At 40.8% G+C, this 17614-nt stretch overlaps 1 protein-coding gene across 1 annotated transcript in view; it reads left to right on the forward strand.

Moving 5' to 3' along the window:
* The window catches only part of LUZP1 (leucine zipper protein 1), a 64205-nt gene that overhangs the window by 27319 nt on the left and 19272 nt on the right, over window positions 1-17614 (forward strand). Inside the window, exon 2 of the mRNA XM_081144892.1 lies at window positions 14803-14909. The gene's annotated coding sequence lies outside the window, so the exon portion shown is untranslated. The remainder of the gene's footprint in view (window positions 1-14802; window positions 14910-17614) is intronic.

Genomic DNA, 17614 nt, shown 5'->3' on the forward strand with positions numbered 1-17614 from the left:
GAGCCCCTCTCGGCTCTTTACAACTAGAAAATCTGCCATTTGGGACTTGACTTGTTTAGTTTATGGGAGTTTGTTCCCTTGAAATTGTCACTTCAACCCTGGAATAGACTAATGATTCTCTTAGGGTGCGCAGAGCTCTTAGATTATGAATCTGTCCCCTGAGCGGGCTTGATGGCTATATTGTAAGGTGATAAAGTACAGTCTGGCTCTGTCTGTACTGGAAACCATTCACCTGAATGCCCTGTTTTCTAAGCGGGTGGGGTTTCTTCCATTCCTGCCTGAATGAAAGCGTTTAGCTGACTTCCTGATCATGCCCTGTCTTGTCCTTCATTTTTTTCTTTGCTGTTCATTATTCTTTGCTGCAACCCGGTCCATCTATCAGTTGCGGCTCTACATGAGGCAAGCACCACAAAATTCTGTCCGTGTTTGTTATTGGAAAGGAAACTTTACAAGCTGGAGTTAGGAAAGGGGTTTAGGTCTCTTGCTGTGCTCACAGGATTAGGAGTGGAGAAACTGGGGGGATGTGGGGAGACTTGGATCTAGTAAAATGCTCTAGATGAAGTATTTGAGGAAATGGAACTTTGGGTTGCTGACAGAAGAAAAATATTTGAGGAATGCTCTTGATTTGATAAATAGGTTATTTTTAGTTTGTAGAAAAAGAGTAGTTTCATCAGTGTAGTGGAATCTTGCAGTTGTGTTTGTAACCTAAACTAATCGGTTTAGGCTTGTGCCAGAAAAGTGTCAGGTAGCACGCTAATTTCCTCCTCACTTTTAGTACTGCTTGGCTTAACTCCTGCAGTCCTGTGGTTGGGCCTCAGGGTATTGGCTGGCAGTGTGGAGTAATTGGGGGGAAAGGGTTGAGCTGCTGCTGCTTGAGATGCTCGTGGAGGAGAGAGAATCTGTGTGGTAGACCCCTGCCTTCGCGCATACACCTGGGCTATAGATCTCTGCTGTATGTGAAATGTGATGCTTACCCTTTTGGGACACACCAAGCATGACTTTGGGTGGAACGGCCTTAGAATGTGATTGGCTATTTTTCCAGTTCACTGGTATTTTCGGCCTGTCTCTTGGTTCTTGGTTATTTTACTCCGCCTTAAGTGATTTTTATTGGATTTTAAGCTCTCAGTTCTTCATTCAGTGAGTGCCCACTCAAGTGTGTGCCTGGGCATTGTGGTAGGCACTAAGTGTCCTTTAGTGTTTGTTTCTCTAGATTTTATATACGTTAATTCTGTGGAAGAATGCCAACTTTTTGATTACTTCAAGTATTGCAATTTTTAATTTTGGGAAAGGCAGTTTATATAAATTCTGGGGCCAGTAAAACATGTTTAGTGGTCCATTCTAGTTTGGATACTATATGCTCATTTATAGGAGATAGACCTTCCTATGATGTCACCTTTGCAGAATTTGCAGTGGTGTGGGGAAAATAATAGTACAAATTAATGAAGTAAAAATAAAAACAAGTACAAACTAAGTCAGTGGTGCATATCTACCTACCTGAGTGCTACTTGGTCAGTAAGGTTTACACCTTCCTGCTGGAGCAAGTTTTGCTTTTATTTCTTTAGCTTTATTCACAAGGATGTTAGCCAGCAGCTTTTGAATGTGGCTGTTTGAAGTTTTGGGATTTTTCTCCTTGGGCTGGCCTTATTTTTTGCTTAAATAATCTGTATAACTGATTCTCATGGGAACAAGGAAAACTTAAGAGGTAGCTCAGTAAAGCAAAACAGCTTTTGGGGAGACCAGGAGAGTGGGGGTGGTGAAGTTCCTGTTTCTCCTCATGGGCACTGAAGAAAGAGGCTACAAACGAAAGTCCTGCTTTAGTTGCTTTCAGTATGCCTTAGGTCAGCAAAGCATTTAAAATATGAGCCTGTTTCTTTACATATAAAATGGGTTTGATAATACCCCCTCATAGAGTTGTGAGGAGTAATTGAGATTATGGTAGTGAAAGCATTTTGTACTATGAAATAATACATAAGCATTATTATTAGGAGGTATATTATTTATGGAGTAGGAGGCATGGACTTTTGAGGCCTCTGGTAGGACATCTTTAAGGAGCCTTTTGGATGATTGTGGGTATCCTAGAACCTGGACTTCTTTAGTAGGTGTTAATAAGGAAAATAATAATATTCAATGTTTTTGAAAGGGGTGGTACATGTGGGAGATGAGTTATTCTTTCTTATAAATCTATATTTATATGTAAAAGAACATAAATAAGGCACTCATAATTTTCAGCTATTTAACCATTAAACATTTACTGAACTGTTACTGTGTGCCATGTTTTGTGCATGTGCTTGGATTCACAGATGAAATACATAATTCTGGCCTTTTAGGAGCTGAAGATTTGTGGGCTCCTAAACAAGTAGATAATTATAAAACAGAATAATAAGTGCTGTGCTAGAGATAAGCCGAGGTTCTTAAAGGGCCTGTTCTTACTTGATTCCTCTCAACTTCCTCTCCACACTTTGTTTACATGCTGAGATCTTGTTTACAAGCTGTGAGGCCTAGAGAAGAGAAGCAGTTTGCCTGTCACTACCATAGCTAGTCAGTTCCATGAGCACCAACCTTGACTTTCCTCCCTCGCCTTGGATCCTTAACACATTTCAAAGAGCATCTTTTCAAGCTTCTGTTCTTATTTGTCTCACAGTTACTATTGGAATAGAATGGAAGTAGGAAGACCTGGGAGTCTTAAGTTTGAGCTTGTTGAGGTAGAAGAATGGTTCTTAACATTGGCTGCACATTAGAATGGTGTTTAGTGTTTTTATAAAATACTGATAAGATTCTGATTTTTTTCTTCCATATTTGTTTATACATTATTGGGATATATCTTACAGTATAATACGCAAATTTTTCAGAAATGAATTTTTATGTACACAGTCATATGAAGACTACTCACATCAAGATATACATGAGGTCAAAATACAGAACATCTCCAGAACTTAAGAATGCTTCCTTGTGCTTCTTCCACATCGGTACTCGCTGCTCAAGTAACCACGTATTCTGACTTCTGTCTCCATTGATTAGTTTATCTGTTCTGGAGTTTCATATAAATAGAATCAAATAGCATGCACTCTTTTGGGTCTGGAGTTTTTGCTCAACATCATATCTGGATATTCATCCATGTTGTGTGTAATATTTCATTGTTTGGATGTACCACAATTATTCACTGTTGATGCAGAGTTGGGACAGTTATAGCTCTATGGCAAAGCTGCCATGAACATTCTTAGTCTTGTATATGTCTTTTGGTGGACATACACATTCATCTCTCGGGAATGGGATTGCTGGGTCATATGTTCAGCTTTGGGTAGATACTGATAAACAGTTTTGTATTGTACTAGGTGCCAGCATTAAAAAATTTTTTTATGAAAAGTTTCAAACATTGACAAAACTAGGAAGGCTAATGCAGTGAACCTACATATATTTACATTCAATAATTTTCAAGATTTTGCTACATTTGCTTTATTCCTTTTTCTTATTTGTTGAAGACTATTTATTTAGAGAGAGTGGAAGGAGGGTGGGAAGGGGAGAGAGAGAGAGAGAGAGAGAGAGGGAGAGAAAGAAAGAGAGAGAGAGAGAGAGAGACGATGTGAGAGAGACATTGATTGGTTGCCTACCACACATGGCCCTGGTGGGCCAGGGATTGAGCCTGCAACCCAGGTATGTGCCCTTGACTGGGAATCAAGCCTGTGACTCTTTGGTCCGAAAGCCAACTCTAACTGCTGAGCCACACCAGTTAGGGCTGTTGGAAGAATTTTAAAGCAAATCCAAGGTAACATGTCATTGTTTTACCCCAGTACACTTCCATATTCATCCTTAAACATGCACATTTTCTCACATAACCAAATGCCATTACCAAATTTAATGAAATTAACAAATCCTTAATAATTGAATTCCTAGGTCATAATCAAATTTCCTGATTGTCTCAAAAATGTCTGCAGTTAATTTGTTAGAATAGGGATCCATCCAGAGTCCACAGAGTACATTGTTTTTTAAGTTTCTTTACATCTAGAGCAGTCTCTCTTTCCCTGCTTGTATATGTAACTGACTTGTAGAAACTGGGTCAGTTGGCTGGCCTTGCGTGGCTCAGCGGTTTGCGCATCGACCTAGGATCCAGGAGATCGTGGTTCGATTCCCAGTCAGGGCACATGCCCGGGTTGTGCGCTCCATCCCCAGTTGGGGGCGTGTAGGAGGCAGCCGATCAATGACTCTCTCATCATTGATGTTTCTATCTCTCTCTCCCTCTCCCTTCCTCTCTCTCAAATCAATAAAGATATATTAAAAAAAAAAATTGGGTCAGTTGTCTGATAGTCTCCAGGTCTTTCTAATATTTAGCCACAGGTAAAAACTCTCAGAGTATATCTCATGACTATTCTTTTTAAAAAAATACTGATTTTTAGAGAGAGAAGGGTGGGGGAGAGAAACATTGATTTGTTGTTCCACTTATTTATGCATTTATTGGTTGATCCTTGTATGTGCTTTAACTGGAGATGGAACCTGCAACCTTGGCATATCAGGACAAAGCTATAACCAGTTGAGCTAGCTGGCCAGGCCTCAAGACTATTCTTAAAGAGAGGGTAAAGGGTAGGCTATAGAATATAAATAATTTGTGGGTGTTGAAGTTATGCCAGATTAGATCATGGACATCTTGTACAGTAGGAGGGGGATGTGGCAGTAGCAGTGGTGGTGTACCCCAAGGAAGGGTGTGGGAACCAGTTAGTAAGTTTGTATTTGTCTATCTCAGTTTCACTTTATTGTGTGTATCTTCTTGTTTAGTAGGAACATAAAAGTTGATTTTTTAACCTAAGAATCGGAGACTCTGAGGGGGGAATAAACAGATATGATTTCTTCCCTGTTGAAGTTCTTTTCTTGTAGAACTATAGACCATGAGATTTTTTAAAATTAGCTGAACAAATTAGAAATTGGAAAGTAGGTCATTCACAGCAATTGAGATATTGAGGCTTAATGAAAGAAAACCTTAGGGATTAAAAAATTAACTCTACGCAGCATAGGGAGGAAATGTTGAAATACCTATGCTGGCCAGAGGCTGGTGCGTCTTAAGGCAAGCCATAGTAAAGTGTAACAGTTAATGGATTTCTGCAGTAGGAAGCCCTAGGTGGTTCTTCCTAATTTGTGCTAAGTACCTTCTAGCAATTAGCCATCATGTCACTCTATTCTCTTTACCTACTAGGGCCAGTTGTCCAAATAATCTTATTTTAAGTAACTCATCAGATATAAGTGCTTAACGGAGTTTTTGTGGGAAAGTGATAACATTGGTCACTGGCATGTACTGAAATGGTATATCCAGTTCAGGAAACCAGGGGAAAGTCAGAGTAGCTGTAGCATAGGCTTTGAGTTACTGGGATCATAGATTGTAGGAACTACAAGGACCCTTAAGCTCTTGGATTTTTACCCTACTCCTCCTGCTCCCCTGGACTTTTTGTTATAGGGAATTTCACATTTATACAAAAGGAAACTTCATAGTGAACTGCCATGTACCCATCTAGTTTTAGCAGTTATGAACTCATGACGAATCTTATTTCATCTCTACTTAACCCCATCCTGTATTATTCTGAAGCGAATTCCAGATATCATACCATTTTATATGTAAGCATTTTAATATGTATCTTTAAAACTTAAGGACTTTTTGCCCTGGCTGGTGTGGTTCAGTGGTTAGAGTGTTGGCCCTCAGACCGAAGGGTAGTGGGTTTGATTCCTTGTCAAGGGCATGTACCTGAGTTGCAAGTTTGATCCCCGGCCCCAACTGGGGTGTGTGCGGGAGGCAAGCAGTCAATGTGTCTCTCTCACATCGATGTTTAGTCAGAGAAGTTCAAGAACCTCACTATGAAAAGGGAATCAAGTGAAATTAGAAAGAATATAAATTTCTCAGTTGTCAGGGACAGGAAGACTTGAGTTGGACACAGGTAACCTTGGATCATAGGATAGAGTAACCCAGAACTGAGGACTTTTCTCAGTAAAATTTATTCCTAAACTGGCCAAAGGTAGACTCTGTGTATACCTAAAATATAACAATAATCATGTTTATAGTGTACAAAGTACTTCCATATACATTATTTCATTTGATCCCTACCATCTTGTAGTCAGGACATATTGTCATTTCTGCTTCCCAAATGAGGAAACTTCTTAGAATTAGAGTAATTTTACAAGGATCACAACCAGTAAATTGGACAGACAGTCCTGGGACTCAGGATTCCATTGCCCTTTGTACTGCCCAGTATGTGTGTGAGTGTGAGTACTGTTTTGTTTGTTTTTAATACTGAAGACATTGACTCGAGACTTGTTGTTAAGCATGACTTACCAAAAGAATGAGATAAAGAGATACAGCCATAGCTACAGGATGGAACTTGGATGAGGGGAAACACGCAGAACCTGGCAGGGAGCCTATTTCTTCTGACTCCAGTATCCTCCCTGCCTTTTCAGATGCTGCTTGGTTACACCCCTGGCCCCACCTACCCATCCACTTCTTTTAATATTTCTTTGAAATCATTTCTGCTGGAACTGGGCAAGTTAATTTCTCAACGTTTTTTTCTCAAGGGTTTCCTAGTACACTTAGAAGGAGAGCGAAATGAAATAAAAATGTGCAAAGAATGTAAGGCTTAAATCAAAATGGTGATGAGAAGAAAATTGAATTAATATTTATAGAACATATTTTATACCCGGCCTTATGTGGTTAGGCACTTATTGTATATTTTCATATAATCCTTATATCAGCCCCATGAAAATATTATAATCTTTATATACACTTGAAGAAACTGAGATTGTGACGTTGAATCACCTAAGCTGTTATAGTGAGAACCCAGATTTCCTGGCTTCTGGGATCATGTGCACTCTTTTCATTATAGTATGTTGCCTGGGCAGCAGTCGGGGAGGAGAGGGAGTATGGAATAGAGACTAAGAGAAATTCTCTAGAGGCCGTGAAATGGAAAGAAACTTCTTACTAGGGGTAGAAATAACAATGACTCCCCTGAAATGTGCTTTGAAATTAAAATGGCAGCAGAAAACTAGCTCAGGCCCTCTAGTTTGTACAGCCCTGTATTCTGTTCCTGACAGCACCAAGGGAAAATGTATAGAAGGGCATCTCCACTGTTGTAAGGGAGATGTCTTTATAAACACAAGACTTCTAGATTGATACTCTGGGCATTTACAGATTAGTCCGAGGAAAGTGGCAGCCTAAGCTAGATATGAGGATAAAAAGGACCTTTGGGTGACTTGAAACTACTAGGACTTGCAGCTCGTACATGTTGCAGTTCTAGGATAGTACCCCCATTAAACAGAAACAGACAAAACAACTAGAATTCCTCAGTCCTATATTCTCTTTGATCCATCACCATTGCTTTTAAATAGCCAAACTTCTAAAAAGCTGTCTGTATTTATTGTCTCACTCCATGTAGTCTGCTCCAGTCTGGCTTTTGACCCTATCATTTCATTGTAACACCTCAAAGTAAGATCACTGATGTCCTCCATGAAGCTGAATTCAACAGACATTTTTAGTCTTTAATTTTCTCAGTGAAGTGAACACTCTCGACCACTCCTTCCTTCCAGAAACTCTCTCATAGTTCCAGTGACATAAGTGTTCTATTCTTCCTGCTACTTCTCTGTTGTTTTTACAGGCTCATCCTCCCTTCTATAGCTATTAAATGTTCTACTGTCCCAGGCCCTCTTCTCTTCTCATAGTAGACACTCTCCCTGGGTAATCTCATCCACCTCACTGGCTTTAGTAACCACACCTCTGTGCACGTGACTCATAAATTTATATCTCCATCCCAGATCATTCCCCTGTGCTATAGACCCATCTATTGTCAGCCAGGCACTGTTCTAGGCACTGGGGATATAGTGATAAGCTAGACAGAAGGTGGAGGTAGGGATGGGGAGGAGGAGACAAGCAATAAACAAATACATAAAATATCAGACAGGGTTAAGTGCTAAGGTGAGCATAAACCAGGGCAATGTGTTAGAAGTTGAGAGGTACTTTATATTGGCTGGTCAGGTGTTTACAGAGGTGGTAAAATTTAAGCTTTCCCTTCATTGACAAAAAGGAGCCAGCTGTACAAAGGGAATAGCCAGTGCAAAGGCCCTGGGGCAAGAATGAATACAGTGTGTACAAGAAACGGGAAGTAAGGAAGGGACCTGGTAGGGGGTGAGGGCAGAGAGGTGGTTGGGGGCTAGATCATGTAGGGCTTTGGAGGCTATGGTGAGGACTTTGGATTATTCTAAGTGAAAGGGAAAGCCATTAAAAGTATTTTGTTTTAAAGCAAGATAGAGTCTTGATCTGATAAAATTTTTATAAATTTAATTTGCCTGTTTGGAGAGTGGTCTATATGGGGACAGTTGGTAGCAAGGAGGATTAAGGAGGCTATTGTAGTAGGTAGAGTGAGAGTTCAGTAGCTTGGACTAGGATATTTAATGGGTGCAGAGAGCAGAGGGACAGATTCAAGAAAATTTGAAAGTAGAATTGATAGGACTTGCTGATGGATTTCCATGTGGCATATGAGGGGAAGAAAAATTAAGAATGATTCCAGACAGTTGGCCTGGGCAAGTTGATGAATGGTAGTGCTGTGAACTGAGATAGAGGAAGATTTGAAGAGGAATGGGTTTGGCCCAGAGAAGGGTGGAAGGTAAATGCCATCGAGAATATGAGAATGTATGGATATGTGATGTCAGTTGACATCTAGGTAGAGATGTTAGGTGTGCTGTTGGATATGCTTCTGGAGTTCCAGGAGATAAATGCTGGAGATAAAAAATTGGAAGTCATTGATATTAAACACCATGGGACTGGATGAGATTACCCAAATAAGGGAGGGTACAGATAAGGAAAAGAGGTCCTAGGACTGGCCCGGGCCAGGCAAAGAAGAAGCCAGCATAGAAGACTAGGATAAGCCAGTGGAGTGGGTAGGAAATCAGGAAAGTATGATATCCTGAAACCAAGGAGGAAAAGTGTTTTGATGGAGAAAGAGTGGATATTTGTGTTAAATGCTGTTTACAGGTTAAAGAATATTGCTACAGAATTTGGCAATATTGAGACCTCTGATGAACAGTTTTAGTGATGCGTTGAGGGTAAAGCCTGATTGGAGTGAACTGAGGGAATGAGAGGTAAAGAAATGAAGAGTATAGATTACTGTTTCAAGAGGTATTGCTGTGAAGAGAAGCAGAGACGCTGGGGTTGAAGTAGCTGGGAGGAAATATGAGATTGAGAGAGTTTATTATTTCTGTGTTTTGTTTTGTTTTTAAGATAGGAAATTCTAGAATCTTGATTTCAAATGTGGCCTCTGGATCAACTTGGGAACCTGTTGGAAATATAGAATCTCAGGTTCTACCCCAAACCCACTGAATCACAATCTGCATTTTAATGAGATCCCCAGCTGCCTTTTTTTAAAAAAAAAAAAGTCTTTATTTATTTCAGAGAGAGGAATGGGGAGAGAGAGAGAGAAACATCAATGATGCGAGAGTCATTGATCAGCTGCCTCCCGCACGCCCTCACTGGGGATCAAGTCTGCAACCCGGGCATGTGCTCTGACTGGGAATTGAACGGCTATCCCCTGGATCATAGGTTGATGCTCAACCGCTGAGCCACTCCAGCCAGGCCCCAGCTACTTTTTATGCACATTCAAGTTTCAGAAGCACTGTTCTAGAGGATGGCTTCTCAAGCTATCTGTGATGCAGGACCAATTAATTTTTTTCTAATCTGTCTGGGGCCTACATGTGGTACCACTATATCTGATTTGTAAGTAGCTGACTCCACCTGTGACTCACTCACTGTGAGTTCAACACTCTTACTCGTTTAGACCCTGTTTGAGAAGTTCACTGGTCATCTGCTTGGATGTTGCAGCAATGTCCTCTTGGTACACAAATGTCTAAATGCTTACTCTCAATTTCTGTACTTCTCATGGTAACAGTTTGTGAGCCAGTGCTGGTTTGTAGACCGTACTTCAAGTAGCATGTTTGTATGGTGATGGGCATGAGTTAAAGAGAAAAATGATGATGTAAGAGAGAGTAGGGATAATTGCATATGAAGATAAGGGGATTGGATCCATAATAGATAGGAAAGGTTGTACTTTACATACCAACAAGGACTCTTCATTCTAACAGTAGGGAGAGAAAGCTGGTATATTGTTAGATTTGGAGTTAGGAAGATGATGGTGTGAATGTTGCTTCTTGGTGACAAGGTTATTAGCTGATAGGGGCTGGAGGTTGATTCATTTTCAATTTTAATCCTCCCTGGAGGATATTTTTTCCATTGCTTTTCAGAGTGGAGAGGAGGGGGAGAGAGAGAGAGAGAGAGAGAGAAACATTGATGTGAGAGAGAGACATTGATTGGTTGCCTCCCGCATGCACCCCGACTGGAGTTCAGGATCGAACCTGCAACCGAGGTATGTGCCCTTGGCCGGAATCAAACCCGGGACCCTTCAGTTACAGGCTGGCTCTCTAACCACTGAGCCAAACTTGCTAGGGCGTTTGTTCTGTAGTTCATTTGTAATTTTGATGTGGCCATGTTTACCTATACTCTGCTATCTTGACTGGAAGCTCAAGATGTCATACATATTGTTATTGGAAAGGACCTTAGTCTGTCTTTTTTGTTCATCTGATGAAACTGAGACCCAGAGAGTATAAAAAAAGACTTTTTCTGAGGTCTGACAGTATGTTAGTGGCAGAACTCCTGGCTCAAGGTTTTTTACACTTAGGAGGCATCTCTTCTTTCTCTGTTTCCCAGAAAAGAGCACTTGCTCTGAATTCTCTTCCCTTGTACGCAGGTGAGGTGGGAGGTGAGAGAGAAAAAAAGGCAGGGCTTAGAGAAATTGACATGTCTTCAGCAGCTTATGTTTCTTCCTCCACTTTTACAGAGTGTCCTGAACTCCAGCATGAAGTGACTTGAGTGTGGGAAGCTGGTCAGTGATGGCATTCAGATTAGCTGCGTTTACCAGCCTAGGTGACACTGGGTTGGCTCTCACCAGGCTGCTGGCACTCTTCAGCCCCAGACCCACTGATTGATTGGTCCCACCCCATCCTGCTGTCTTCAGCTTGTTTACCAGGCTGGCTTTTTGGTGAAGAGACTGCATAGGGCAGAAAAAACTTTTTAAAATCCCTTCTGGCTTTTTTTCTGAACAATACTGAGGATGCTACCTCAGCAATTATAGAGGAAAAAACAACTGTTTCCTGCTTCTCAATATACACAATGAGGCACTAGATTTGATTTCTAGGACCTAGGATATTATGGTTATTTCAGATTTAAATTTTTATCCTGCCTTCTCATTTCCCACCTTTACCCTTTCTTCTTTGCTTATATCTGGATCGCCTCAAGAGGTTAATTAATAGATGAGGGGTGACCAGTCCCAACAGAGTTGCAGGTAATGGTTTCTTCATGATCCCTAATCATTCTGGTTCTCAGATCAGTTTTTCTGACACCAGAAAGTAAACTTATCATTGTGTACACTCACCTGAAAGGCCTGAGGGTGGTGGTTCTAGAGACTGCAGATGACCCAGAGTTATTTCAGCTCAGATAATATCTATTGATCCACCTTCAAGTTTCCGTGTCTCTTTTCTCTGTCAATTCCATTCTGGTTCTTAAGCTCATTCAGTCTATTTTTAAAATTTCAGATACTGCTTTTCTGTTCTAAAATTGCCACTTTGGAAATGTACACTTGAAACCTATATAATCTTATTGACCAGTGCCACCCCAATAAATTTGATAAAAAGGAAAAAAAATTGCCACTTAAAATTTTTTAAAAATTTCTCTACTTAGTTACAATGGCTGCTTTAGTATCCTTGTCTGATAATTCCAACATCTGGGTTATCTTGGACTTGTCCTCTGATTATCTTTAACCTTGCAAAGGGGTTTACTTTCTAGTTCTAAATGTAATTTGGGTTTGTAGCTTTAACGTAAATGAATGTGAGTGTTATGTTATGGAGACTCTGGTTTCCATTGATGTTTTCATTTTAGTGGGCAGTTAACTTGGTTAAAACAGCAAACTCTGTCTTACCTGTGGTGGGTGGCAGTTCAAATCTCAGTCTAGTTCTTTTGTCCTTTGCTGAGGTCCTTGGATTCTGCGCAGTGCATACTTGGTTCAGGGGTCAGCTAGAGATTTGGGCAGTTTCTACATGGAACCTGGGACTCTCCTTTTGTGGCTTATTATCTGTGGCTGCTCTGGGCTCTGTCTTTGGTTCGCATGGACAGAAAGCCTAGGGCTTTTATTATTTATTTATTTCTTAAATTTTTATTTGTTGATTGATTTTAGAGAGAGCGGAAGGGAGAGGGAGACATACAGACAGAAACATCGACCTGCCGCTCCACCCATTCATGCATTCACTGGTTGACCCCTGTATGCGCCCCAACTGGGGATCCAACCTGAAACATAGGGTTTGTTTTTTTTTAGTTGGAACTTAAGATGTTTAAAAATTGTTATCCAGATTTTATAGTTGTTATCTACGGGAAGATTATATTGGAAGCAGAATTCCCTACTAATATTTTTATCTCTTATCAAAGTGTTTTGGGAAAAAAGTGATACGTATTTAAGAGAGCTTTAACCTTTAGCAGGCAAGTGAGGATGGACTGGTGCATTTGTTCAGTGTGGCTTGTTAATTATCTCAGGCGGACTCAGTCGTATTGACTTTAACATGCTCTGCAACTTTGGGCAAGTAAGTCTTTTTTCTTCCTCTCTGGGACTCACTTCCTCCTCTGGAAAATGAGGCGTTTGGTGTGTCCATAATCTGTAAGGGTCCTTTCATTTCTGCTTCTCCATGGACAGACACATGCATACCATCACCACCAACAGTAACAAGAAGCACAGAAAAGATGCCTGAGGGAAGTGATATGGGTGGATCTGTCAGGGTGGAAACTCTCTGAAGGAGCAGCACTAAAGAGTTTGAGGATATTTACAGCCATCCTCTTGTTTCTGGGGACGGAAGGCTGGTACGCTGAGGATACAAGAAGTAAGTCATTGAGAAGCAGAGGAAAGAAATCATTTGCTGCTTGTTTCCGCCCCTGAGAAATAGGAGAGAACGTAGACAGTTGAAAACAAATCAGAATCACCCGGAGTTCCTGTTTGTTTGATTTTGGGCAGTACATTTTATCCTGTTTGAGGATAGCCCCCAGGGCCTTAGTAATATGCCAGTAAATTTGGCAAGTAGGTGGTGGGGGCAGTAGCTGTGAGTAGGGGTGCTACTTTCACTGTTAGGGCTGCAGAGACCTTAGTGGAGATAGGCCAGATTTATGGGGCCACTTCCTAGAGTTCAGAATTTGTATGTGGGAGAAGTTCTAGTCTATGTGGAGGAAAGTATGTGTGTGTGTAAGGTTGGTGGAAAGGGGTAAAGGGACAGGGGACAGGTGATGGGAGAAGGCAGGACAGAAGAAGGTCTGTGGACCAGTTCTGAAGGTGTTTGAATAGCAATCACTTATTTTACTTAGAATAGTCTTTTTAAAAGTGCGTGTGTGGGAGAGAGAGAGCCAAAGCTTCTTTCACACACACTCAGGCCATCCCTTGGGTGCTGCCCCTGGTACAGGTCCTTTTTTCTATTTTTTTCCCTACCTATTTTCATTGCTTATCAAGAATTCTTTTCTCTTCAGGTCTTATTGACTCAAGGCTTCAGGCCCTCATCTTTTTAAAAAAGCGATTATAAAAATATTTCTCCATCTTAATGCTAGTCTTCTAGCTCTCTAGGGGGATAGAGATAGGGATAGATTCTGTGTATGTATGTTATGGTATTGGTGGTAGAGGAGTGGAAATCATCTTTAGGGGACCAGCATCCTTCCTAGGAGGTCAAAACGTGGTTTGCAAGATATGGAAGGGGAGGGGTGGGCAGTTGTGATGGAAGGAGAGGGGGATGGTTTGAGTGTAAGACCATGTACAAAAGCTGTAGTTTTATCACTAGCTTAGTTGTCTTTCCATTCTTCCTCAAGGTTAGGATAGACAGAAGTTTGACCCAGATCTTCCACCTTCAGTAACTTACATTAGGGGTAAGTTTCAATGGGTTATTACGCTTTTCAGCGCTCTCGTAGGAAGACGACTTGTTACAAAACTGAAGGGTAAGCTTGCAGTCAGAGAAGCTCTATTTTTAGTTTTAATCAATAATGGGTTGTTGGGGGCCCTTTTGAAGACCCAGTCTAGAAGGCAACCCAATGAGAGTGGTGAAGTGCCTTTTTAGGCCAGACAAACTTGGATTTAAATTCTGACTGTCTAGTTACTAGCAAGCTGTAAGACCTTGGACAAATCACTTGACTTCTTGAAATTTAGTTTCTTTATCTATAAGGGGTAACATTATTGTGTTATTATCTTATCTAAAACATAAAACACATTGCATGGGGTGTGGTAGATAGCCAACTGATGTTTGTTTTTCTTATCCACCTTCCAGAACATCTTATTTTTAGTAGAATCCCAGCTTTAGTTCTATGCACTTGTGTAACTCACCCTTTCCAAGCTTCAGTTCCTTTCTTAAAATGAGGGCATTTAACTAGTTGATTTCTGAGATCCTTCCCAGCTTTAAGATTTCATATATGGATTTTTAGACTATTGAGGAATGTATAGGTCTGTTAATTTAAGGAAAAACAATGTAGTCTGTACTGGGACCATATCATCCTTTAGGAAAGGGGACATCTCCTGGAGTCAAATTCCTCCTCTCCCCTGGGAAAGAGATAGCCGGCTTTCTTCAGAGTCAGTAGCATCTGAACTCACATTCTGCTTTGTCTCTTTTCTGACACTACACTGTATATGATGGTCTTTGGGACAGGCCTTTGGTTCACCTTGCTCAGTCTTAGTGCAATTTATGTTTTACCTATTTCTTCTTTCCTCTTCTGACCAGGTCAAGAGGCAGATGCCATTGAAAGATAGTGAGTGACTGTTTCCAGGACAACCACCATTGGGGGGAGCAGCCGGAAGCATTGACTGAAAGCTTAAATTACCTAAATGGTAAGTAGGTTGTGAAGTGAAACCTGCCCACACTGATAGCATTGGGTAGTTTATGAAGTCTGCAATTTTTCCACCATTACGAGAGAAGGAGGAAAGTCAGTATTTGTTTATGACCATTATGAACCATATATTACGCTAAGTATTTCACATGGTTTCTCATTTAATCAACCAGCCAGTGTAATGGAGGAAAATCTTTGCATGAAGTTGACAACCTGTAATAGGCCTAGCTACCATTTACTGAGTACTTACTGTAGCCCAGTCCTGTTTGACATATGTTATTTCCCCGTGAGGTAAGTGCTGTTATTATCACCATGAGGAAATGAGCATAGAGAGGTTCAATAGCTTTTCCAAATTCACACAGGTAGTAAATGGTAGAACGAGATTTCAAACCTGGGTTATTTTCATTGTACTTGAATGTCTCTTGAGAAAGTTACTTTTTGGTTGAGGCAGTGACTGACTTAACCTTTAAAAAGCAAAGCAGAATAAACAGATTTAAAAAAACCTTTCGATTGATAACTAGCTCTTATCCCTAGGGTTCTGTGTGCCAGTATTTTATTGGTTGATGTTGACCAAGGAAGTGGGAAGTACTAATGAAATAAAAGAAACTTGAGCAGTGAGTGCCCAGAGGGCCTTAGAACAACCATGGCAAGACCTTTGGAGTGCATTTTATTCTAAGATGGGAGCCACTGGAGAGGAGAACAGCAGTCTTGGTCACCAGTGGTAGCTGGATAATGGTTAGAGAAAGGTTCTTTTGGAAGATCGAGCAGTAGGGCAACCAGAGATAGTGTCTGGGGACTGGGTTCCAGGCATAGGAGTGACTGGATGGAAAGGAATCTTAGTGAGACCTTTCACTTTCACTTTCATGGTAACCCCTGCTGCAAAATAGGCATAGTTAGGATAGTAGAGAGCTTCTCTTGAGGGAGTAGGAAACTTCCTTTGAGGGAGTGGGAAACTTCTAGACAAACTCTTGCCCTGTTAATTGGTTCAGGATTCTTGTTCTGTCCCTTTCCCTGGAGCATTTTTCCTACCTTAGGGAACTGGGTTATGAAATTAATTTCTGGTTGGGTGGAGTGGCAGCCAGTGTTCTTTTGTTCATTGATGTTTCTGATGACACTTTAGTCTCTTTTCATTGGTAAATAATCATTTTCACCAACAAACTTATTCTACACACCTATTATATATAGAATATTTTGGTATATACTGGTGCTTATGTTCTAAGTTTTTATTTTATTTTATTGATTTTTAGAGAGAGAGGAAGGGAGAGAGAAACACTGATTTGTTGTCCCATTTATTTATGCATTCATTGATTGATTCTTGTATGTGTCCTGACTGGAGCATCAAACCTCCAACCTTGGCATATTGGGACAGTGCTCTAACCAAGTGAGTACCCAGCCAGGGCCAAGGGCTTATGTTCTGATGTTAAAATTGACCACTTTACTACATGCCTAGCACAATTCTTGGAACTAAGTAGTCAGCCTTAAATAAAACAGAAAAAGTCCTTGCTTTCAAGGATTATATTCTGATGGGAAGAAATAGATGAAAATAAATGAATAAACAAACAAATAGGCAAGTAGATACATAATGTCCACAAAAGCAGGGTAAAGTGATAGTGTTGGGGAGCTGAGGGATTGCTGCTTTATATAAGGTGATCAGAGAAGGCCTCTGATGAGGTGATATTTTAAGCCAAGATCTGAAAGAAGTGGGGAATCCAGCCAGGGAGGTATCTGGGAGAAAAGCATACCAGGCAGTGGGAACAGCAAGTGAAAAAGCCCTGAGGTATGGCTGTGACTTGTCATGTCCAGGGACCCACAAGGAGGCCGATATGCTGGAGTGAAGTAGCAGGAAAAGAGCAGTAGGAGATAAGAGCAGAGAAGTAATGGGACCCAGATCACCTAGTGCCTTAGGGCCAGGGCAAGACCTTTGCAGTGCATTCTAAAGTGAGGTGGGAGCCACTGTAGAGTGGAGAACAGAGGAGTGACATGTTTTGACTTGGGCTTTATTTACTTATTTATTTCAGTCCTCACCCAGGGATATGTCTTTTTATTGATGTTGAGAGAGAGAGAAAGAGAGAGAGAGAAGCAAACATCAATTGGTTGCTTCCCTTACGCACCCCGGCCAGGGATTGAACTACCTAAGTGTGTGCCCTGCCCTGGAATTGAACCCGCAGCCTTTTTGGTGTACAGGACAATGTTCCAGCCAGCTGAGCCATCGACCAGGGCGCCTTTTTGTGTTGTTGATGGTTCCTTCTGCTGTGCCGAAGCTTTTTAGTTTGATACAGTACCATTCATTTATTTTCTCTTTTACTTCCCTTGCCTTTGAGGTCAAATTCATAAAATCTCCTCTAAGACCAAGGTTCATAAGTGCAAGTACTTATGTTTTCTTCTTTATAATTTATTCTTTCAGGTCTTATATTTAGGTCTTTGATTCATTTTGAGTTGATTTTTGTTTATGGTGATAAATAGCAGTCTAGTTTCATTCTTTTGCATGAATAAATTTTCCCAGCACCATTTATTGAATAGATTTTTCTTTCTCCATTGTATGTTTTTGGCTCCTGTGTTGAAAATTATTTTCCCATATACATGTGGGTTTATTTCTGGGCTCTCAGTTCTGTTCCATTGATCTGTGTGTCTCTTCTTCTGCCAATACCATGCTGTTTTGATTACTGTCACTTTGTAGTATAACTTGAAGTCAGGGAGTATGATATC

This window comes from Miniopterus schreibersii, assembly GCF_964146895.1.
Source record: "Miniopterus schreibersii genome assembly, chromosome: 8".
NCBI lineage: Eukaryota > Metazoa > Chordata > Mammalia > Chiroptera > Miniopteridae > Miniopterus > Miniopterus schreibersii.